Consider the following 9,065-nt stretch of genomic DNA (forward strand, 5'->3'; position numbering starts at 1 on the left):
TCGAGGGCAGCAGCTGAAGGTTGGGACCTCGCCAGTGATCGAGGACAGCAGCTGAAGGTTGGGACCTCGCCAGTGATCGAGGGCAGCAGCTGTAGGTTTGGGACCTCGACGGTGATCGAGGGCAGCAGCTGAAGGTTGGGACCTCTCCGGTGATCGAGGGCAGCAGCTGAAGGTTGGGACCTCGCCAGTGATCGAGGGCAGCAGCTGAAGGATGGGACCTCGCCAGTGATCGAGGGCAGTAGCCCTGAGTGTGCAGCGCCAGCACAGAGAAGCCAGGAAGTGAGCTGGGCAGAAAACGTCCTCTACTGGCTTCAGTATTAAATGACAGGCTGGAGGAGGAGAGGGCTGCCAAAGGTTCCGGAACGCATTTCGGGTGCGTTCTGGCTGAAAAAAAGCCCTGAGTAAAATCCTAGAAAGAGTAGTGGTAGCAGTAGCAGCACTGTGATAGTTAGGATGGTTTGGGTGAGGTGGTAGTAGGTAATAGAAGTTGTAGCAGATTAAGCCTAGATTTACACTACTGCGACCGGAAAGTCACGCGATTCTGCCACCATTTTTTTTTCCTCGATTTTGATGCAACTTGAAGCAATGCCTGTGTGATCTTGAGGTCTATGGACATCAAAGTCAGACCAAACTAGTGCAGCAACTACTTTGAAGTCGCACAGATATGAACGGTACTCATTGGAAATCATGGAGTATAACTTGTCATGCAACTTTGCAGTCCCAAGTCGCAGGACAAGTTGCACGAGTGGAAATGGAGCCTTAAGGATAAGCATCTCTTTGCAGGTAAAAAAATGAGCATTTATGTAACTTTCTTTACTAGGAGCCTGGAAAGCATCGCACCCACGATAAGCAGATCGCAGGTGCCATGCAGCCCTCCTGCAGGTTGTCAGTGTAAGCTGTCTGCTAGTATCCAGGGCAGCCATCAGAAATTCTTGGGCGCCTTACACAGCTCCCCCCCCCCCAAGCCTGACCACGAACATTCCCCAGGCTTTGCCCACTGGCCACCTCACCTTTATGCACTCAGACCCCCAATCCTGTATATATGTTAGCCCCCCCCACACACACACACACACACCTGTATATCATCACATTCCCCCCCTCATATATACACGCCCCAAGGACGGGTCCTTCAAAGCCGCTCCCCCACACACACACACCACCATTCTCGTCCTTTATCGATGACTGCTACAAGATCAATTAAAAACATATCTCCACACACGAGAACACTGAAAATAACTGGCTTTTATTGTACAGACTGAAAATACTCTGTAATGCAGAAAATGCCTTTTAAAGATTATGGCAGTAAGAAACTCCCTACAATTTTTTAATTCTAACTTTTCTTTTGGCAAACTCATCGATAATATCTTTGTAGGACAAAGTATTTAAAAGTTTTGACTCAATGGCAAGTAAAGGCTGCGGACATACCACAGGAGGTGGACAGAGGCTGCGGACATACCACAGGAAGTGGACAGAGGCTGCGGACATACCACAGGAGGTGGACAGAGGCTGCGGACATACCACAAGAAGTGGACAGAGGCTGCGGACATACCACAGGAGGTGGACAGAGGCTGCGGACATACCACAGGAAGTGGACAGAGGCTGCGGACATACCACAGGAGGTGGACAGAGGCTGCGGACATACCACAGGAAGTGGACAGAGACTGCGGACATACCACAGGAGGTGGACAGAGGCTGCGGACATACCACAGGAGGTGGACAGAGGCTGCGGACATACCACAGGAAGTGGACAGAGGCTGCGGACATACCACAGGAGGTGGACAGAGGCTGCGGACATACCACAGGAAGTGGACAGAGGCTGCGGACATACCACAGGAGGTGGACAGAGGTTGCGGACATACCACAGGAAGTGGACAGAGGCTGCGGACATACCACAGGAGGTGGACAGAGGCTGCGGACATACCACAGGAAGTGGACAGAGGCTGCGGACATACCACAGGAAGTGGACAGAGGCTGCGGACATACCACAGGAGGTGGACAGAGGCTGCGGACATACCACAGGAAGTGGACAGAGACTGCGGACATACCACAGGAGGTGGACAGAGGCTGCGGACATACCACAGGAAGTGGACAGAGGCTGCGGACATACCACAGGAAGTGGACAGAGGCTGCGGACATACCACAGGAGGTAGACAGAGGCTGCGGACATACCACAGGAAGTGGACAGAGGCTGTGGACATACCACAGGAGGTAGACAGAGGCTGCGGACATACCACAGGAGGTGGACAGAGGCTGCGGACATGATAGTGTCCTCCTCAACCCCTCACAGTAGCTTCTCTGTCCACCATCATATTACTTCTCCACATCATCAGTGTGCTGTGTCCTCCTCCTGTGCCCCTTTCACCTCTCCACAGGTCAGGGCAGCACAGTGCTGCCCTGACCTGTGGAGAGGTGAAAGGGGCACAGAAGGACACAGCACATTGATGAATGATGTGGACTGGAGAAGTAATATGATGGATGGTGGACAGAGCACATCAGTCTCTGTCCCCTGCATGGCATGGCTTCTGCCTCCCGGGGCTCCCAGTAACATCCTCCTCTCTCTCTCTATCCCCTTTTTTTACTATGGATATCTCCCCAGCTTTACTCTCCTCCTCCTCCTCAGTGTCCTCCTCACCATCACCGGCTGCTCGGCTCCTCCGCTGCTTTCCCTATGATGAGTGCACTGCACAGTCGCCGGCCGCCGTGGTCTAGACTCTCATAGTTACATAGTTGCATAGTAGGTGAGGTTGAAAAAAGACACAAGTCCATCAAGTCCAACCTATGTGTGTGATTATGTGTCAGTATTACATTGTATATCCCTGTATGTTGCGGTCATTCAGGTGATTATCTAATAGTTTCTTGAAGCTATCAATGCTCCCCGCTGAGACCACCGCCTGTGGAAGGGAATTCCACATCCTTGCCGCTCTTACGGTAAAGAACCCTCTACGTAGTTTAAGGTTAAACCTCTTTTCTTCTAATTGTAATGAGTGGCCACGAGTCTTATTAAACTCTCTTCTGCGAAAAAGTTTTATCCCTATTGTGGGGTCACCAGTACAGTATTTGTAAATTGAAATCATATCCCCTCTCAAGCGTCTCTTCTCCAGAGAGAATAAGTTCAGTGCTTGCAACCTTTCCTCATAACTAAGATCCTCCAGACCCTTTTTTAGCTTTGTTGCCCTTCTTTGTACTCGCTCCATTTCCAGTACATCCTTCCTGAGGACTTGTGCCCAGAACTGGACAGCATACTCCAGGTGCGGCCGGACCAGAGCCTTGTAGAGCGGGATAATTATCGTTTTATCTCTGCAGTTGATCCCCCTTTTAATGCCAATATTCTGTTTGCTTTATTAGCAGCAGCTTGGCACTGCATGCCATTGCTGAGCCTATCATCTACTAGGACCCCCAGGTCTTTTTCCATCCTAGATTCTCCCAGAGGTTCTCCCCCCAGTGTATAGATTGCATTCATATTTTTGCCACCCAAATGCATTATTTTACATTTTTCTACATTGAACCTCATTTGCCATGTAGTCGCCCACCCCATTAATTTGTTCAGGTCTTTTTGCAAGGTTTCCACATCCTGCGGAGAAGTTATTGCCCTGCTTAGCTTAGTATCGTCTGCAAATACAGAGATTGAACTGTTTATCCCATCCTCCAGGTCGTTTATAAACAAATTAAATAGTATTGGTCCCAGCACAGAACCCTGGGGAACCCCACTACCCACCCCTGACCATTCTGAGTACTCCCCATTTATCACCACCCTCTGAACTCGCCCTTGTAGCCAGTTTTCAATCCATGTACTCACCCTATGGTCCATGCCAACGCACCTTATTTTGTACAGTAAACGTTTATGGGGAACTGTGTCAAATGCTTTTGCAAAATCCAGATACACCACGTCTACGGGCCTTCCTTTATCTAGATGGCAACTCACCTCCTCATAGAAGGTTAATAGATTGGTTCGGCAAGAACGATTCTTCATGAATCCATGCTGATTACTGCTAATGATATTGTTCTTATTACTAAAATCTTGTATATAGTCCCTTATCATCCCCTCCAAGAATTTACATACTATTAATGTTAGGCTAACTGGTCTGTAATTCCCAGGGATGTATTTTGGGCCCTTTTTAAATATTGGTGCTACATTGGCTTTTCTCCAATCAGCTGGTACCATTCCAGTCAAAAGACTGTCTGTAAAAATTAGGAACAACGGTCTGGCAATCACTTGACTGAGTTCCCTAAGTACCCTCGGGTGCAAGCCATCTGGTCCCGGTGATTTATTAATGTTAAGTTTCTCAAGTCTAATTTTAATTCTGTCCTCTGTTAACCATGGAGGTGCTTCCTGTGTTGTGTCATGAGGATAAACACTGCAGTTTTGGTTACTGAAGCCCCCCGATTCCCTCGTGAAGACTGAGGAGAAGAATAAATTCAAAACCTTCGCCATCTCCCCATCCTTTGTAACCAGATGTCCTTCCTCATTCTTTATGGGGCCAATATGGTCTGTCCTCCCTTTTTTACTGTTTACATACTTAAAGAATTTCTTGGGATTTTTTTTGCTCTCCTCCGCTATGTGTCTTTCATGTTCTATCTTAGCTGTCCTAATTGCACCCTTACATTTCTTGTTGCATTCTTTATAAAGTCTGAATGCTGAGGATGATCCCTCAACCTTATATTTTTTGAAGGCCTTCTCCTTTGCTTTTATATGCATTTTTACATTGGAGTTAAGCCATCCAGGATTTTTGTTCGCTCTTTTAAATTTATTACCCAATGGGATACATTGGCTAATGCCCTTATTTAATATGCTCTTAAAGCAAACCCATCTCTCCTCCGTATTCTTTGTTCCTAATATTTTATCCCAATTTATGCCTTTTAGCAAGGTTTGTAGTTTAGGGAAGTTGGCTCTTTTGAAATTCAGTGTCTTTGTGTTCCCTTCATGTTTCGTATTTGTGTGATTTATACTATATAATTGACCTGTGATCGCTGTTACCTAAATTGCCCCGTATTTCCACATCCGTGATCAGGTCTGTATTGTTGGTAATCAGTAGATCCAGTAATGTTTTATTTCTAGTTGGTGCGTCTACCATCTGACCCATAAAATTGTCCTGCAAGACATTAAGGAACTGGCGAGCCTTAAATGAATGCGCGGTTCCCTCCGCCCAGTCTATGTCTGGATAATTAAAATCCCCCATTATGATAACACTTCCCATCCTTGCTGCTAATCCTATTTGTGATAGGAGATCCGTCTCCACTTCCTCCCTCAGGTTAGGGGGCCTATAGCATACTCCCAGTATTATTTTCCCCTTAGCTTCATCCCTTTGGAGCCCTACCCATAAGGATTCAACCTCCTCTCTAGCTCCCTCAGTGATGTCATCTCTCACATTCACTTGTACATAATTCTTGATATATAGGCATACCCCTCTCCCTTTTTTACCCTCTCTATCCTTGCAGTATAGGGTATACCCTTGAATGTTTGCCAGCCAATCATGAGAGCTGTTGAACCAGGTCTCTGAAATTCCCACAAAATCCAAATCCTCCTTGTACAACAGTATCTCTAGTTCACTCATCTTGTCCGCCATGCTCCTGGCATTGGTGAACATGCCACATAGTTTAGACTTGTCGCATATTGTCCTAGTATTGGGTGTTTTGAGATTGCAACTAGGACTTGCTACTATACTCACCTTGTGTTTTTGTGCTTTGGTTAACCTACCACTAATGGCCCCAATACTACCCTCTGGAATATCTTCCGCGCTGGCTATCTCTGTGTCTGCCTCCCCCCCATCGCCTAGTTTAAAAACCCCTCTAACTTTTTGGCCATCTTCATTCCCAGCAGATCTGCACCCACCTCATTTAGGTGCAGTCCGTCCCTTCTATAGTACCGGTTACCGACTGAGAAGTCGGCCCAGTCCTCCAGGAACCCAAACCCCTCCTTACTACACCAGCTCTTAAGCCACTTGTTTACTTCCCTAATCTCCCTCTGCCTTTCTGGTGTGGCTCGATGTACCGGTAGTATTCCTGAGAATACTACCTTGGAGGTCCTTTTCCTCAATTTAGCTCCTAAGTCCCTAAAATCGTTCTTTAGGACACTCCATCTGCCTCTGACTTTGTCATTGGTGCCAACATGCACCATGACAGCTGGGTCTTCCCCAGCCCCTCCCAGTAATCTGTCCACTAGATCCGTGATGTGCCGAACACGAGCGCCCGGTAGACAACATACTGTTCGGCGCTTCAGGTCTTGGTTACAGATTGCCCTCTCTGTCCTTCTAAGAATTGAGTCCCCTACCACCAGAATCTGTCTTTCCTTTCCCTTTGCTGCCCCCCCCCCACTCTCACTGGAGGAGTTCTTCCCCTGGCAGCTAGGAGAGTCCCTCAGCTCCAGCAGTGCTGGTCCCTGACTGGTTCCACCAATGTCACTAGTGCTTCCTGGCACTAATACTCCAGACAATACACAGGTACACAACAAGACAATACACAGGTACTCACAGACCTACTTGCACTCGCAGAACAGTCGCAGAACAGTCGCAGACCTACGTGCACTCGCAATACTCAAGTATACAGTACACAATACACAAGTACTAACGATCCACACACACTACTCAGAAAACACTCAGATACTCACACTACACAGGTACTATGACCCCTGTTATACCCTCCTGTTTTAAACTCTGGTTTTAACTCACCACTTAGACTACTACCACTAACTCTGGTTTTAACTCACCACTTATACCAGTTCCACTAACTCTGGTTTTAACTTACCACTTATACCAGTTCCACTTGGACAGAGTTCCAACAGACCCACAAATGAGCAGGCTCACTATGAGTTCTACACAAGGTTATATAGGCCTCAAGCACCTGTGAGCAATTAACCACTCCCCTTAATTAGTAGTCTGAAGGAATCAAAGAAAACAAAAGAGCTGTTTAAAAAGTGACAGAAAAAGGTGATTAAAAAGCTACAAGGAAAGCCCCAAAAATGCAACCCAGCAAACCCAGCAAACAAAAAGCAAGACTTGTTCACTCTAACTCTGGTTTTAACTCACCACTTAGACCAGTTCCACTTACACTGAGTTCCACAGCCTCAGACTGAGCACGCTCAGACTGAGTACTACACCCAGTTATATAGGCACCTGTGAGCAATTAACCACCCCCCTTAATTGATAGACTGAAGGAACCAGAGAAAAAAAAAAAAAAGCTATTTAAAAAGTGATAGAAAAAGGCGATTGAAAAATTACAAGGAAAAGCCCCACGACTCACGCATCGAAGTTGCCGCAGGCGTCCTTCCCACCGAATATTCAGGCTCCGCACGCCCCGGCGTATCACCATCCAAGTCCGTCACCAGCGGAAAGCTGCGGGGTCCCTGTGCACCCCCAACTGTGGAAGGGGGGTCGCCTACCCTTTAATTGGGCATGGCCACCCCCGTGTAGCTGTCACTCTGTCTCTGGATGAATCACTCTGCACTGCCATTGTAGAAGCAGCAGAGGGCGCTAAATGCCGTCTGCTGACTGTCGCTGGAGACTTCCCACGCTGAACCTCACTTCCAGCCACAGGGGAGGGGGCCGATCCCTCTGATGATGCAGCCGAAGAGCGAAGAGACCGGACCTCCAGGCACACAAGACCATCTGACCTCCCAGCTCCAGAAGGGACAGGGCTCCCGCCCTTCCCTGCAGCCGACCGTGTCCTGTGCCGAGCCGGCCTACTGCTAGGCACATCAGCAGGAGAGCCGGCTGCCATGTCCCCAGTCAAAGGAGAGGGGGAGGAGGGGGGAAGAGAGCACGGCATCCCCACCTCCCGCAGGTCCCGCCGATGCTAGGGATTCCTCCCAGGCCCACCGCTGGAGCCAGAACCCGTTGGCACAGCAGGGGACATTGAAAGGTTCCGAATGGAGCTCCCATGCAGCCGCCAGACCCGGGGATGTGTGAAGGGCTCAAGCGCTCAGGAGGGCGAACCCTCTTAGCACGTTTAGAGGAAGGGGGGGACCCAGGAGGAGACGGATCAACCCCCGACCCCCCTAGCATGCCTAGCAGCTGTTGCTGGAGCCACTGCGGACCCCGTGTAGAAGCTGCGGCCCTGACCTGGTCCCATAAGGCCTCCAAGTCGCTCATCCTGTCCTGTCTTCTTTCTGCAGGGGAACAGCAGAACTCTTCAATCAAGAAAGCTTCCAGAATGATTACCCATCAGCCTATGCACCTACCCAAGCCCCCTTTCCGGCTCCACCCAGACCACCTGACCCTTGCTGCTCCAATAAGGTAAGCTACCCCCCAACCTAAACTACCTTAGTAAATTCTTTAACCCTTTACAGACCTGTACCTCCCATAGTCATGCCGACCCTCCGTCTAATTTTTCTCCTCCGGGTCGCACTGTATACACACAGACACACACAGTATACAGACACAGTATACACACAGACACACACAGTATACAGACACAGTATACACACGCACAGTATACAGACACAGTATACACACAGACACAGTATACAGACACACACAGTATACAGACACAGTATACACACACACACACAGTTTACAGACACAGTATATACACACAGTATACAGACACAGTATATACACACAGTATACAGACACAGTATACACACGGACACACACACAGTATACACACAGACACACACAGTATACAGACACTCTATATACACACACACACACAGTATACAGACACAGAATACACACACACAGTATACACACACACACACAGTATACACACACACACAGTACACAGACACAGTATACACGCAGACACACACAGTCATGCACACACAGTATACAGACACAGTATACACACGCACACAGTATACAGGCACAGTATACACACAGACACGCACACAGTATACACACAGACAGTACACAGACACACACAGTATACACACACAGTATACAGACACAGTATACACACACACAGTATACACACAGACACAAACACAGTATACAGGCACAGTATACACACAGACACACACAGTATACACACACAGTATACACACACACAGTATACACACAGACACAAACACAGTATACAGGCACAGTATACACACAGACATGCACACAGTATACACACACACAGTATACAGA

This window comes from Aquarana catesbeiana, linkage group LG07, assembly GCF_042186555.1.
Source record: "Aquarana catesbeiana isolate 2022-GZ linkage group LG07, ASM4218655v1, whole genome shotgun sequence".
NCBI lineage: Eukaryota > Metazoa > Chordata > Amphibia > Anura > Ranidae > Aquarana > Aquarana catesbeiana.